The 16,483-nt window shown below is 38.6% G+C and overlaps 1 protein-coding gene across 2 annotated transcripts in view; it reads right to left on the bottom strand.

Annotated features, from left to right (window-relative positions):
- Nucleotides 1-16,483, bottom strand: part of UBE2U (ubiquitin conjugating enzyme E2 U) — an 82,718-nt gene that overhangs the window by 61,669 nt on the left and 4,566 nt on the right. The window contains exons 1-2 of one of the 2 annotated variants that reach the window (XM_072649734.1): nucleotides 8,341-8,450; nucleotides 3,959-4,045 (exon numbers count right to left, since the gene is read on the bottom strand). The gene's annotated coding sequence lies outside the window, so the exon portion shown is untranslated. Of the gene's footprint in view, nucleotides 1-3,958; nucleotides 4,046-8,340; nucleotides 8,451-16,483 lie in introns of those variants that run through there. The other variant, XM_072649733.1, reaches the window with a different exon arrangement.

Here is a 16,483-nt window from a genome sequence, read left to right as displayed (position 1 = left end):
AAAAAAACTTTATTAGAGAATGTCAGAGCTGAGAGGGATCTTGGAAACATTTGGTCTTAGAACAAGGAACATAAAAACATTAGAACAAGAACTAGTTAGAAGAGGAGAGAACCTTAGAAACGTAGGATGATAGAATGAGAAACAGAATGCAAAATCAGGAAACATGAGTTAGGGTAAGAAGGGACCTTTGGTATATAGGGTGTGAGAACAAGGAACATAGAACAGTAGGGCAAGAAAGGGGTGATGGTGAAGAGGAACATCTAAACACAGGTTATCAGAGCTAAAAAGGGACTTGGAAACAGAATGATAGTGCTGCAAGGAGCCTTCACTGCAGCTAATGTCAGGACAGGGCATGGGTGACGTCACAGCAGGAAATGTCCTTAGAGTAGCAGAACTAGGAACATGGAAGAAATAAAGGCATGGGAAGGAACCCAACAACACAGAATATAAGGACATGGGAGCAGATCAGAGCCAGCGGGGAGCTTAGAAATTATCAAGTCTCACTATTTTAGAGAGGAGAAAAATGAAATCCAGAAAGAGTAGTTGCCCCAAATCACCTAAATAGTAAGCAGGAGAACCAGAATCCAAATACAGGGGAAACAGTGTTATGGAATTCCGTTGGGGTGAGGGGGAGGAGAATCATTGTGTGTCATTCAGTGAATGCTTGTTGATTGATTGTAGTTGCAGTCAAAGGACCTGGGATAGAATCCCATCTCCACTACTTACTAGCTCTGTAGCAAGTCACTCATACCCTTTGAGCTTCATTCTCCTTATTTTTAAGATGATGGAGTCACACTTAGATAATCACTGAGGTTCCTTCCAGCTCTGGATCTTCAGGATTTTAGCCCCTCCAAATCCAGGTCTCTTTCCTTAGTCCTGTCTATACTCCTCCCTTTCCTTCCCTTCTTTGTGTATAAATCAATTAGTTTCCTCACAGTGTAATGAAAGAACTGGACTAGTTGATCTGAAAGGGCCCTTCCCACTCTAGAAACATCCTATGATTTTACCAAATTTCAGAATGATTCTCTTACACAATAGTTCCAGACACATGGATACATTCCACAAATGGGTTGGTTCTGAAAGGGAAGGTAGTTTGACACCCACCATGGCCTCAAATGAGCCCAACTTCCCACCCCACTGACCCTGCAGTCCTGTTCGAACTAATCCTAGGTCTATTCCCTCAATATATATGTGTGTGTGTGTATACATATGCATATGTGGAAGTATATATGTGTATGTATTGTGTATGTATGTGTTACACATGTATACATATGTGTATATGTATATACAGAGATACATACAATATATACATGTGTATATCTACACACATACATGTACGTATATGTGTATATATCTGTATATATGAATAATATGCACGTCTCCATTCAATCCAGTAATCATGTATGAAGCAAATAACACATACAAAGCCTATGTGGAAGATGGTGGAGTACAGGCAGCAGCCCAGCTGAGTTCTCTCAATATTCCTCTCCAAACAACATTAAAATAATTCTTTGAATCAAATCGTTGGGCAGCAAAGTCAACAAAAGGTGAGAGTGAGATATCTTTCCAGCCAAGGATAATTTAAGGGGTCTGTGGGAAAAGTCTGTGACACTGGGTGGGGACCTACCAGTTCTGTATGCAGAACCATTCCCCAATTGATAAATGGGTAAAGGATATGAATAGGCAATTTTCAAAAGAAGAACTCAATGCTATCTATAGTCATATGACAAAATGCTTTAAAATACTAATGATTAAAGAAATACAGAGTAATACAGCTCTGAGGTACCACCTCACATATCAGAAATGACAAATGCTGGAGGGGAGGGAAAATAAATACACAATAAATGTTGGTTTCTCCATTCTGGAGAAAAATTTGGAACTATGCTCAAAGGGCTACAAATCTGTATATATCCTTTGACCCAGCAACACTACTACTAGGTTTATAACACAAAGAGATCAAGAGAAAGGAAAAGGACCTATCTATACAAAAATATTTATAGCAACTTTCTTTGTGGTGGCAAAGAACTGAAAACTGAGAAGATGTCCATCCATTGGGAAATGGCTGAACAAGTTGTGGCATATGAATGTGATAGTACTATTGTGCTATAAGACATGACAAAGGGAGTGGTTTCGAGGGAAAAGATGGCAAAACCTATATGAACTGATGCAAATTGAAGAAGAATCAAAAGATCTTTGTGCACGGTAACAGCACTGTTGTCATCATGATCAACTGGAAAAGACTTGACAACTTTGATCAATATAATGATCCGAGACAATTTCAAAGAACTCACAATGAAAAAATGCTCTCCAACCTCCGGAGAACTGATGAACTCTTAGTGCAAATTGAAGTACAATTTTCTTGATTTCTTTTTTTAGTAATATAGCTAATATGGAAATATGTTTTTCATGATTTCACATGTAAAATTGATATAATTTTTCTTGCCTTTTCAGTGGGTGGGAGTGGGGTAGGCACAAGAGAGAAAATTTGGAATTCAAATTTAAAAGAAAAATAATGTGAAAAATAAACAATATTTTTTAAAAGCTTACATGGAATTTTTTTCTAAAATCTGAATGCAACAAGTCACAATTCAAAATGTAGTTTGTTTGTTTGTTTGTTTTTTACAAAAGCATATTTGGCACTTCTAAGAAAGACCTATAGAAAAATCTTTTGTTGGTTGCAGCATAGAAAATTCTCTGCAGGAAATAATCCTGGAGCTAAATCACTTTCATTGGTTGCTGTCACATAATGATAGCAATTATTTACTTACCATCTGACACCAACAGGTGAAGTCAGGGCTATTGTCATTGTAAGCAAGAAAGCAATTTGGGAAAAGAGAGGAAGCTATGTTATCAGGCTACCTATGTTTCCCTGTTAGTGTTTTTATTCCATTTGAGTTCCTTTTAAATGTTTTATTCCTTTGGCTTTTCTGAAATTTTATGCCATTGTCATTACAAGATAATTTATCATGAAATCTTGGTGCTGGAAAACAGAAGAGGTGCTATTTGTTGTTCTTTCCAATATGACATTTCGTCTCTTAACTCCATGCTTTTGCATTGACCATCCCATATGTATCAAATGTTGCCCCTTCTCACTTCTAAGCCTTCTGGATTTCTTGACCTTTTTCAACACTCTGCTCCAATTTCACGTTATTCCAGAGGTCTCTCCCAATTTCCCCAGCTACTAGTGCCTTCCCTCTAAAATTTCCTTCTGGGGATTTTTAATTTGTATGTAACTAGTTACTTATTTGTTGTCTCTCCAATTAGAATGTGAGTGAGCTCCTTGAAAAGAGGGGCTACATTCTTGTCCTTTCTTTGTACCCTCAATAGCACAGTGGCCTTGATAACTGCTTGTTGACTGACAGACTGACAGATGCTGCCCCTCCTAACTGTCCCATTTCTGTTAAGGACACCAGGATCACTCATTTTTGTAGCCCAGAGATAATCCTTTTTTTCTTCACCCTCCCTCACTTCCCTGTATCCACTGAGTTGCCAAATCTTATCACCGTAATCTCTATAATATCTCTTCCAGCCACCACCTTGTCTCCACTTAGACCATAACTTCCCTGTTTTAGTCTCCTGATCTTTCATAAATCTCAGATGGTCCTGAAACTAGAACTAAGTTGATCATACTCTAAATGTGATTTCTACTTCTACTCATCAACAAAGGGCAAATATACTATTGGAGCAACTGAATCAGGTCAATTTTGACACGGTAGTTATAAATGGAGTCAAAAGACAGAAGGAAAATGCAGTTAAATCAGTGGTTCTTTCATTAACAATAAATATTATCCATATCTCTTAATTTTATAGCACCTAAATTTCTCCTGTGACTCCTTCAAGAAAGACACCCCATACAACAAATACATTTTTTAAAATAAAATGAGAAATATAAGGAAAAAATCAGCAAAATTATTTGATAACATTGAAAAAATCTGAAAATATATACAGTGTTCCATACCTGTGAATCTGCAAGGGAATTTTGGCAGGGGGACACGTCTCTTCGTTAAATCAGAGGTTCCTAATCTTTTTATGTGGTGGATCCCTCCTTGGAGAAATGTTTGAAATTAATAAAATATAACACATAGGAGTATGAAGGAAACTAATTATTTTGAGACACAGTTATTACATTTAAAAAAAAGTTCCCACAACTAAGTGTTAAAACCCCTAAACAAAAAGAAAGCATGAATGATTGAATAAAGGAAAACCATTTATTTAGCAATTATTACATTCCAGGCCTTGTGTTAAGCATTAAGTCTACCAACACAAAAGTGAGATAGTCCGTATTCTCCAGAAATGTATATTCTAATAGGAGACACCACACAGAAAAGACTGGTGATTGGAGAAGGTAGTTTGTGTCTAGGAGGGGGAGGAAGGGAGTGGTCACAGGAAGGATGAGTTGGTCCATATAGGGCAACCAACTCACACAACCTTCCCAGACATAAAGGAAATCTTGATTTTCTTATTATGTACAGAGCAAGTATTGAAAGAGATGAGAGGATGGGCAAATATAATGCATAAAGGCAAGCATTAAGCATTTATTAAGTGCCTATTGCGTGTTAGGCACTGTGCTAACTGTTGGAGATACAAAGAAAGGCAAAGAACTGGCCCTGCCTCCAAAGAGTTGGCCATCTGATGGAGGAGACGGAAAGCAAACAAATGTATGCAAACAAGCTATATACCAGATAAATAAAAAATAACTAACTGAGGGAAAGTACCAAAATTAAGAGGGTGTAAAAGGCTTCCTATAAAAGATGGAATTTTAGCTGAGACTTAAAGGAAGTCAAGAGGTAGAGAAGAGGAGGGAGAGCATTCCAAGCACTGAGGACAGTCAGAAAAAATGTGCAGGGTTCAGATGTGTGACCGGATGCCATGAGAAGAATAGTGTGGTAAGGGGTTTATTAGATAATGGATTATGCAAGTTTGCACTCATTCATCAATAAGTGAATGGGGCAGCTGAGTTCCAGAGCAGGAAGTCCAAAGTTGAGTGGATTATCAGCCCTCAGGAACTTGGCGCAAGATTTCTAAAAGTCTGAATGGAAAGGTGCTGCTCCAGGTAGAGAGAGACTTGAAAGTTACAGGGCCAATGGCAAGATTGTTTGGGAGAGCAGGTCCTCCTTGGAAGGGCAGATAAAGGAATTGCAGGAGTTGGTTTTATCATATCCAAAGACAAGAAGAAATCTAATTCCTCTAGACATTCATTGCAGAGCTCATGATAAGCATTTGCATAAAGACCACCATGAAAATAATTGCAGTCTATGCAGTAGCTGTGGAGGAAGATGGAGAAATTCTGTGGAGAACACTCTAAGACCCTCCAAATGAAATAATCATAGGTTTTGTTACTCTGACTTCATAGCAAGGGTGAGAGCAAAGGGGAGGGTGGAAAATGTACAGTGGGAAGTGGGGATCAAGAATATGAAACATAAGTCAAAAACTTGGAAGATGCACAGAAGCCCCATGTAGAACTGGGAGGTACTAGACATGACATCACAAAAAATGAGAATGATCATATTTTATCACAGGATATAATAACTCATTTCTGACATAGATAAGTCATTCCTGAATTACTGTCTGCGTACAATCAGACCATCAACTAGTTAGAGCTTAGATTGAAATTAGTACAGAGTGAGAACAAAAAACACATATTTTTAAAAAGATATAGTATGAATTAAGACAATTCCACCCTGATCTGATTAAGTAAGTTAATGTTCATGAAAACTGGACGGGGCAGAAGAAAGTAAGGCCATCTATTACTAAACTTCATTCAATTCCATTGCAGTAATAAATTTTCACAAAAAAAGAGGGTGAAAAAGCCCAATAAGTGTTTCCATCCTCAAATTCTGATCCATTTGCCAAGCAGAGAGACACAGGTTTAGAGCATAAACTTGTTTGTAAAATCTTACAAAGACATGGAATATTTTGTTGGTTGAAGATTATGAGCACCATGATTTCACAAAACAGAAAAAAAAAAAACCAGTGGAGGATATATAAAGGAAAGCCTAGAGAGAGAGATAACTAAGCAAAGTCATTCTGTAGGCATTTAGGGATGGAACTGGAGGGATGACAATAACAATAAGAGAGAAAAGATCTGCCAAGACTTCTAGTATAAATTCCTCTCAGCATCAAGAATAGCAAGGTAACCAGACCTGGATCTAAAAATCCCAGTCCTGGACGTCCTAGCTGGGGTAATAAAAAGGCACTGAAAAGAATAAATATGGAAACACAGCTAGATTAGACCCAGTGTGAACATCTGTGCTGGAGGTAGCACAATGATAAGGACACTGAGGGGTCTATTTTCATGGTACCTGAAGGAGAAAACATACTCAAGATGTGGAGGAAAAAATCTCAAGCTTTATTAACCCCCCAAAAAATGCAAACCAAGAGAACTTTAACAGCTACAGATCTGTATGCCCCATCTACACAAAAAAATATGAGAATAAATTTACACAGGCATTAAGGGCATTCTTGATGAAATTATTAGTAGGAAGACAAGTCATATTGAAAGCCATTTACAAGCCATATTCCACATGAGATCACATCCTAGCAGTATTACAATGATCTGAAAGATGTAGAGAATACAAGATGTTTATTGTTTTACTATGCAAAAAAAGCCATTTGATTTAGTAAAACAGAACATCATTATAAGACTTTCTCTTCCAACTTGGTGTATCCCATTCACACATCCAAATTATGAAAGATTCCTTGAAAGATCTAACAATTGAACTGACCATGTTTGATGACCCTCTGATCATTGATATCATTTAAGGCTTAAAACAGAGAGACTTTTGCTTGCTGTGGGTGTTCATGGAGGAGTTCCATTTAAGAGTACAAACCGAAGAGGGAAATACCAATAGATGGTGAAGTCCTTCTGATTCCTCAAACCCTAGAGAGCCTTCTGGATGAGATCCATGCCCTACACACCCACACAGAGAAAAAAATCACATGCATAAAGAATACCTGTTGTTTAAAAAAAATGCCATGTAGATGGATTATATATATATATATATATATATATATATATATATATATATATATATATATATCTACCTATATAATGAATCTCTGTGTTTCTGTCTCTGTCTCTCTGTTTCTATGTGTGTGTGTATGTGTATGTATTTGTGTATCTGTCTGTCTGTGTCTCTCTGTCACTGACTCTCTCACATATGTGATATGTGTGTATACATATATATATACAGTATATATATAATATACATATATATTATATATAAACATGTGTGTATCCATCTGTCCTGTCTGCCTATCTATATATCTGTATGTCTATGTATAGATATGAATATACATACACACAGAGACACAGACAGAAACACGCACACACACACACACACACACACACACACAGGAGAAGGAAGTAAATAGGAAGAGGAAAATGTGGTGATTCCCTTTGGTCCATTTTAATGCCCTCCCTGAACCACAGACCCATCATGTTAATATTAATAATCTACCCATGTTGTGGGATAGCTACAAGTCATGGAACAAGAGTCTAATAAGAATCCAAAGTGGGGTGCCGCTCAACTATGCAGATGGTACCGAGGTATAGTACGGGCTGCTATAGACAAGTCAAGAAAAAACAAAGTATATCATCAAGGAAACATCAAAAGGAGAAAGGTCATATATCTAGAGTGTGGGATGAACAACGGACTGCCCATATGCTCTACCATTACCTTGAGATCGCAAGAGGAAGCTAGAAAGGCCCCTGGCATGTGGTGTGCACCCTCTAGGACAAACTTAAGAGTGACCATGGACAGAAGTGGCACAGGGAAGGGAGCCAGGGTTGGACTGGCAGCTGCATCACAAGAGGGAGCAAACACACTGATAAGATAAATCACCGCTCCATCTGAGGATATTTATATTTACTTGTCTGTGTGCATGTTGTTTTCCTTCCAATTGAAAGTAAGTTCCTTGGGGGTAAGAATTGTTTCATTTTTACTTTTTATATCCACAGGGCTTAGCATGGATACTGGAGTGGTTGGCCATTTCTTTCTCTGACTCATTTTACAAATGAAGAAACTAAGGCAAACAGGGTTAAGAGACTTGCCCAAGGTCACATAACTAGTAAGTGTCTGAGGCCATATTTGAACTTGGAAGATGAGTCTTCCTGACTTCAGGACTAGCACTCTACCCACTGTGCCACCCAGCTGCTTGATTGGACAACAATAGAGCCAAGCTCAAGTCTTACTTGGTCATTGTTTGGATTCTGATATTTCAGAGTAAGTGCAAATGAAAGTTATTTCTGTTTTGTCCAAACATCCTAAGGGTCTTCCCCTCCCAGACTGATTTTTTTTTGACTAGGTAAAAGAGGTCATTCTTTGCCTCCTTTCTTACCTAGCCTTAATCACTGAACGGCATTGCTTCAGTCAAACTGAGACCTAGGAAAAACCTTAGCTTAAAAAGGCCAAGGTCTCCCACTGCATCTAGGGCCATCTCCAGTCATCCTGATCTCTATCTTGCCACTGGACCCAGATGACTCCAAAGGAGAAAGTGAGACTGGTGACTTGGCACAGCTCTCAGTCACTTAAATCCAATCCACTTGCAAGTCATGACATCACCTGTCTGATGTCACAGTCCTTTTTGAAAACAAAGGACAAATAACAAAGACTTAGCATGGTGCCTGGACTATAGCAGTCACTTAATAAGGCTAGGTCCCAATTATTACAAATAATAAATCCATGAAATCATAACTCAAATTTGCACTGCGTATTTCTGTTGGACTGGAAACAATGACCATATTTTTACAAAATTATAACTTTGAATAGCATGAATTCAAATACATGTGACCATTTCATGTGAGATTCATTATTTTCGATTTGGAACATAGCAATGTGTTTATTGAATGAATTATAACCAAGGATTGATATATGGAACTTACAATTTGCTTGCCTTCAGTAGTCACTTATGTTGTTTGTATGGAAAAGACAGGGAGATGTGGGTTAGATGTTAGTACAATGAGGTGGATTGAAAAGTGGTTGAATAGCTGAACCCAAAAGTGTCAGTGTGGAAGGAGGTTGCCAGTGAAATGTTCCAGGGACATATATCTGACCCTGTGAGATTTCATATTTTTGCCAATGACCTAAATAGAAGTATAGAAAGAAAGCTTACCAAATTTTCACTTTAAACTGTTGGGAAAGATATCAATATGGATTTTTTTACCTGAATTCTTAGACTTTTGAAAATATTTTGATAATTGTATTTCAATGTAATTGGCTTCCATTATAATCCTATGTATTTGCTTAAAAACATTGTTTTGAGAAGGGGTCAATAGACTTCATTAAATTGGTCTAGGACACACAGAAAAGGTTAAGAAAGTATCAGGATACATAAAGAGCTGAACAGAATAGAATAATGGGCCAAATCTAAAAGGGTAACATGTAACAGAGACAAAACAAAAAGTCTGTACTGGATCTATAAAAAAATTCACCTTCAAAAGCATGAGATGGAGGAAGGGTGGCCAGACAGCAACTCATGTACTAAAAGAGTTCGAGGTTTTAATGGCTTAAAAGCTCCATGAGTCAACATCGCATCCGAGTAATGAAGAAAGCTTCTGTAATCATAAATATCACCTTATTAAAAGGAATAGTGATTGATCATGAGATGCAAATGTCCCAAATGGTTACTGGACAATGGCTGGAGTTTGGTGTTAATCAGATTTTGGAAAGGACCAATGTTCTCCCTACTTCCAAATGGAGAGAAGCCAGGAAGGCTGATTAGGATGGTAAAAGGCTCTCCACTCTGTGCCATGTAAAGGTCAGATAAAAGATATGGGTATATTTCCTTTGGAATGAGGAGTTGGAAGGGACATAACATCTGTCTTCAATATTTGAAGATCTAGGATGTTAAAAGAGGTGCTCAAATCCTATCTTCGATGCAGGCTAGCTGTCAGACTATCAAGAAATCCCTTAGCTTCTTCCCAAGTCATCCAGTAAGTCACTAAGATGCTACAGATGAGTTACTGACCAGCACTGGTATAGGGAACTTCCACACCAGAAGTCCCCTACACTGATGAAATCATTGGTCATGCCCATCCATTTCCAACCCTGTTTTAAAAAAAAGAATATGTGTAAAGAAGAGTTTGATTCATTCTGCTCAGTTTCACAGGGCAGAGCTTGTAGCCATGGATGGAAGTTACTAAGAGGTAGCCTTGGATTTGATGTAGGTAGCCAACTCACTAATAATTAGGACTAGGGGATAGGGATGTAATACTGTGTGTGTTTGTCCTTCATTGTCAAAGAAGACCATGCCATCAGAGAAATGATAACATGATTTGCACTTGACTTTGTTTTGAGGGAGGGAGGGATGTGCAAGGTGCAAGTCACCAGCCTCACTTCTCCTCCAGAGCCATCTGAATCCAGTGACCAGATATTCATCAGGACGACTGGAGATGACCCAGGATGAGGCAATTGGGGTTAAGTGATTTGCCCAAGGTCACACAGCTACTGAGTGTCAAGTGTCTGAGGTGAAATTTGAACTCAGGTCCTCCTGACTCCTGCACTGGTGCTCTATCCACTGCACCACCTAGCTGCTCCATGGGATGTAATAGAAAATTCAATGGAATGGAATGGAATAACATCATTATTGATCAATAACATTTATTAAGTACCTATTATGTGTCAGTTATTGTGCTAAGCACTGCCACTCATCCTGCAGCTAATTTGGTGATGTCTTCTGCCAAAGGCATACCTCTTCCTCCATCTTCCTTTGGGTCTTCAGTTCTTTGGAAACTCTCACTTCTTATGACTCTCAACCATATACTATTTCTTTTTTTTAAGGCTAGCTTCTTTTATTGTATAACACAATAAATTCCAAATAAGCAAACATCCCCCAAACTTGTACTGCAGCACTCACCCTGGACTTTTGATTGGTGAGAATTTGCCATATCTTGTGTAACCCAGACCTACCACACACACCTCAAGCTTGACATAGAATAAGTACTAAATAAATGTTTTTTCATTCATTCAATTACTCATTCACTAAATATAAAAAATAAGCCCTTCTTCCCAACATAGAAAAGAATGGTGATTTATATCTTTTAAGCAGATATGAGATAAGAGGTTATAAATGTGAAAATAGATACAATAATATTTAATTCATGTAATTCATTTGCATGAACAAAATCAATGCATATAGAATAAGAAAAAAGTCATGGATTGGGGGGAATCTTTCATACACTATTTCTTAAAGAACTTTGGTGTTAAACTGTGAATCTTTGTTTCTGTGTTATTAAAGATAGTCATTAAAAGAATCTTTCACTTTTTCAAAACAATGCAACTCACTTTCCTTTTATTTGATTTTAACTTCAATTCATTGTCCATTTGCGGCATCTGCCCAGTACATATGTACAAGATAATTAACTCTATAGGCTGTACCTCCAAATACATATCATAATTCAGATAATAGATAGTCTTCATCCACTTGGTTTTTATTGTGTGAATAGTCAGGCCAGTTTTTTTTTTTTTTACTTTTTGAGTGATTATTGATCTCAATTAGGAGGTTTGACTTGGTGTGATCGCCACAATGTCATCTGTAAACAGGAGCATCTGGAGGACCTAATCATCTATAGGGAACCCCTCTTCAATTTGTACTCTATGCTGGATCTCTTCCACGACAGTGGCAAACACATTTGGCAAACATATGTGTGTCTGTCTTATGTGTTGCCTGCTATTAATAATCAGTCATCAAACACGGTTATGCCTGTTGTTACATCTTTCAAAGAATCTTATGTGATTTGACATATGCTTGGGAGGAACCTTTTTGGAGGAGTGCCTTTAAGGCGGAGATTTAACTCTACCAAATCAAATCCTTTAAAAAAATTCTAGCCATCAAAGATAAAGAAGCATGCATGCAGAGCCTTCCCCACTGTGTCCCCACTCAAATCACCCCCTGTCCTAGGGTCTCGGTTCACTCTCAGTTCTCCTAGAATCTATACAAAAGGCCTGGGGATCACTGATCCCCTCTTTGTGCTGGCAATAAATTCATCCCAGCTCATTGGGATGAATCAGTTCATTCCCAATGAGGGAGACTTAAGGAGATGTCCTCACCCTTGATGAGGTGTTAGTGAATGTGCTCCAGGAAATGTGTCCCAGTTCTCTCACTAGCATGTCCATACTCTCCTTAAGAAGATGTTATCTCAGTTCCAAGCTAAGGTTCACCTTTCTGAAAGCTTATAATAGTGAAGATTTAGGAGTGGAGAGACCCTCAGGGGTCATCTTGCCCAACCCCCTGATTTCACATGAAAGAAAATGAGACCCAGAGAAGGGAAATGACTTACCAAAGTCATACTGGCAATAACTGCTAGAGCCAGACTTGCATTGATCAACCCCTTATGAATGGATAGATGCAATTTCTTTACTTAGGGCTAGGGAATAAGGAAGGAACATGAGTGGGAATAAGGGATAAAAAATTCTGTCACAGTTGAAGGTCTTACCATTCTGTTGCTCCAGTTCAATGCATAAAATGGTGGCATATCTGTTTCCTTTAAGGTTATTGGGGACTCAAAAAACTTGGGTTCAAATCCTGGCTCTGCAATTGAATATCTGTGTGACTTTGGGCAAACCTTTCAGTTCCTCATCTGCATAATTAGGGATGGGAGAAGAAGATCTCTAAGATGACTTCCATTTCCAAATCCTATGATCATCTGTAAATTGGGTTTATTCTAATGCTCAAATAGGTCCTTGATCCCATTGATTTAGGAATTCCATCCAACAATGAAGATTGAAACCCATACCTAGCTGTCCATCTTATGTCACTCTCGTCCATATCGTCCTATAAATTTTCCAAAGGAGATCTGTTCTGGGGTCTCCCTCACTTTCTCGTGACAGGGCCTCAGAGGACAGCAATAAGGAATTCAGGCTGTCTATTGGGGTATTACCAATATTGCGTTTTCTATCTTTCCTCTTAAGGAAAGTGCTTTATAAACAATAAGACATGAATGATCATTAAGATAATTATTGTCTTTGGAGTGGGTCTAGCAAATTGAGAAGAATATGTTTCTTGTCCTGGTCACTGACCTTCCCACCATCTTTCCCTGTACTAAATAGCTTTTTGAAAGCAAAGGCAAATATTCATTATGTCTCTAAATCCTCAGTACCAGGCACATAGTTGGTGCTTAATAAGTGTTTATTGAATGAATATCATGTTCTTAAAAGCAAATTACAGCTCCTTTGGTTTTCTTTGAAAACAATGTTAAAACTGATCAGTCTAAAAGATCGTAAAGACAGAACAGAAAGCCAATTTAGACTAAAATATTCAGAGCAGACATTTTTGGTAGAAAGAACTTCTTATTGATTGGGCAGTGAATGAAGAAGAAAGAGTACATGAAAGCAATTGGAAAATACTGCACTGTGAGAAATGATAAATATGAAGATTCATGAAAGGACATATGAAGCGATCAAAGGAGAAGCTTGCAGAACCAGGCAAACAATAGTCATGATGCCTACAACAATATGAAGGGAAAGAATCCCAGCAATTGGACATCATGGAATTATTATGACCAAGCTTAGTCCCAGGGATATGGAGCAGCACGTGTACCATCAGATTGGATGGATGCATAATTTGTGTTGTTTGTTTTTGCTAGAGTCCATTTTTCTCTTCGTCTTTTTAAAATTCTTTGTCCCAAGGGATGGCTTCCCCCAAAAAGAGGGGGTAGAGTAGCAGGAGGGTTATAGTGAAAGGAGAAAAAAGATCGAATGAATGAAAATGCTTTTATTAAACATTTAATATACTCAAAAACTCTGTGATAAATGTTAGAACTACAAATAAAGAATCAAACAATCTCTATGTTCAAAGAGTTCCCTTTTGAATGAGGAGGACAACACATTTAAAAGATTTGAGATGCACATGAGATGGAAAGGTGCTGCAGTTCTTAGTGTGGATGCCTTTTTAGTGTCATTTCCCCTGATAAAACTGCATCAGCTCCTGAGGTTGAACCATTTGATGGTGCTAATGAGAACTTTTGGTTGTGGCTGACACAGCTGAAGAATCAGTTGCCAGACTATGGCTCCACAGGGTTACTTTCTGGGGAGATTCCTTTGGGACTGGGTTAGAAGCAGGGCTGATGATCTAAGGTGGTTCTGCCACTCACGGGGTTCTTGGATTGCCTATTTGTCAGTGGTAGTGAGGAAACAGGTAAACCCTTGTGCTTCAAGATGACCATGGCATGAGCTGGGAGCTAGACCAGTGGTCTGGGGAGTATTGCTATTGCCAAAGCTCTTGGATTCAGGTTCCTGGGCGATCTCCATCAAGGTCTTAGTGGAAAGAGTAGCCAAAGCAGTGGGGATAGCCTCTTTGTCTGGCAGGTGCCACCCTCATTTCCCCCATCTCAAGTTGCCTTCTTCTTCAACTAACTTAAAAAAATAGATACACATACAAGTATTAACAACCCTCCACATACATACACACATGAATTTTTAAAAGATAGGGAAATATTTAGCATCCTGTTAATAACTTTTACTAACATATGGCTCTAGAAATCATGGGGGCAGAGGTGAGTGTGGCCTCAGCATTCCATGAAATGGAAGGCCAAACTAAGGCTGGCATCAAAATTTCCACCAGCCTAGGAGATCAGTGTGACAGACAGCGTAATTATCAGCCCCTTTAAATGTTACCTAGGCCGTAGGCAGCTTTAACAGCCAGCTTTTTTTCTAATGTGATCCCTAGGGACTCAAACAGATGTTTTCATTTTATACGAATGGGAGGGAAAAAAGAACATTCCCCTCATCCACCAGGAAAATATGCAGCCGTACAAAGTGTTAACCTCGTTTGGATTTGAACTCTCATCCTCTAGAGCAAAGGCAGGCCTCCTCTTGCCAAATGTCAGCTCAGCTGTGAGAAGTGTTTTAAATCATATTTTGATGTAGGCTGCACTGTTAACTAGTGAGCGGAGCCTAGCACACATGCTTTGAGCGGCTTGGGCTCCAAATCATATGATCCCCTCTTTGTCTGCAAGACCTTTTGATGTTCACTCCCGATATTAAGTTCCTCTGTTTTTAATAATCGCCGATTCCCTCCTCAATATAAATGTCAGGAGCAATACCGAATGTTAATCTTTAAAGATCAAACGGGAAGGAAGCCTTGGATATGAAGTGGGAGAGGGGAATTCCTGAAATTTCTTACACGGAAAATTCATAGAATCCCCTTCTTCCTTCAAGCTGGATCTAAAACATCGTCTATTTTTACTCCTGTTTCATTTAATTAGAAAATAACCATTGTCTTCCCATTTCCCTGCTCTTGTTGAAAACAAAAATAAAACAGATATAAAAAACCAAAACCAAAACATACACGTAATCAAGCAGAATAAATGAACCCATTGGTCTTCTCCAAAACCTATGTGCATCTGAACCCTGAGTCCATCACCTTTGGGCTCAGGAGTGAAGCCTTTCCTCATCCTCCCCATGGCTCGTGGCCTGCCTCCCGAACAACCTTGCGTTTAACTGCTTTGTATGTGTATGTATTTATTCTGTTTCTATTTATTCTATATGTAACCTGCAGGTGTCACTGTATATATGTCCACGCTCCCCAGAAAGAATTAGAATTATGTTTGAGAAAAAAAATTGTTTCATATTTCACTTTGTAACTCCAGTGTTTAACACATGGCATGGCTCACAGTAGGTGCTTAATCAATACTTGTGGTTTGATCGATCCTATTTTAAGTTAGGATGGCATCTGTTAAAAGTAGACTTTGAGTGACAACTTATGGGGAGCGTTTTTCAAACCTGAAGTGCAGCGAGATTTTCAGCTCCCACTGTTATCAGCAGTAGCAGCAGTAACCTTAGCAGAAGTACTCATCAGTAATATCACAGAATGGTACTAATGAAAGGAGTAATGGACTTGGAGTCTGAGGACCTGAGTTCAAATTCCTTCTCTCAGCTTCACTACTTGTGTGATCTTGGGCAAATCACTGAATGTCCCTTGCCTCAGTTTCCTCACCTGTAAAATGAAGAGGCAGAACTGAGGGCTGCTGAGGTTCCTTCTAACTCCTGATCTGTGATACTATGACATAAGATTTAGAATGGAAGAGACTCCAGAAATCATCTAGCCCCATGCTATCTCCACCTATTTTACAGATGAAGAAACTGAGGAACAGAGAGGTGATTTGATCACAAAGTTTCTTTAAGCCTTTGAGCAACTTCTCTGGGGACTTTACAGATGGGGCTGGAATGTTTAAGGGGAACCAAGCTTTCTTTCATTCTGCTCCTTGTCTGAGAGCATCGAGTGGTGACTGTGTTCTGCAGGCATGCTGCACTTTGGGATTGCAATGGGAAGGTTCAGAGAAAAAGCATTCTCTTTGTGTGGGTTTCTTCAACTCACGTTCTTTTAAGTCAGAATCTTAGCAAAAGCTGCTTTTCCCAAAGCATCGAGACGTTGCACTCTGAATCCCAAAGAATCATCAACAAATATTCTTACCCAGGTGTTTTCTCACCTAAATTTAGCCTTTAGAACTGGGCAGGGCCTTAGAGAACATTTAAAACAATCC

The sequence above is a fragment of the Notamacropus eugenii genome, chromosome 2 (assembly GCF_028372415.1).
Source record: "Notamacropus eugenii isolate mMacEug1 chromosome 2, mMacEug1.pri_v2, whole genome shotgun sequence".
NCBI classification, from domain to species: Eukaryota; Metazoa; Chordata; class Mammalia; order Diprotodontia; family Macropodidae; genus Notamacropus; species Notamacropus eugenii.
This window is presented reverse-complemented; position numbering and strand designations above follow the sequence as displayed.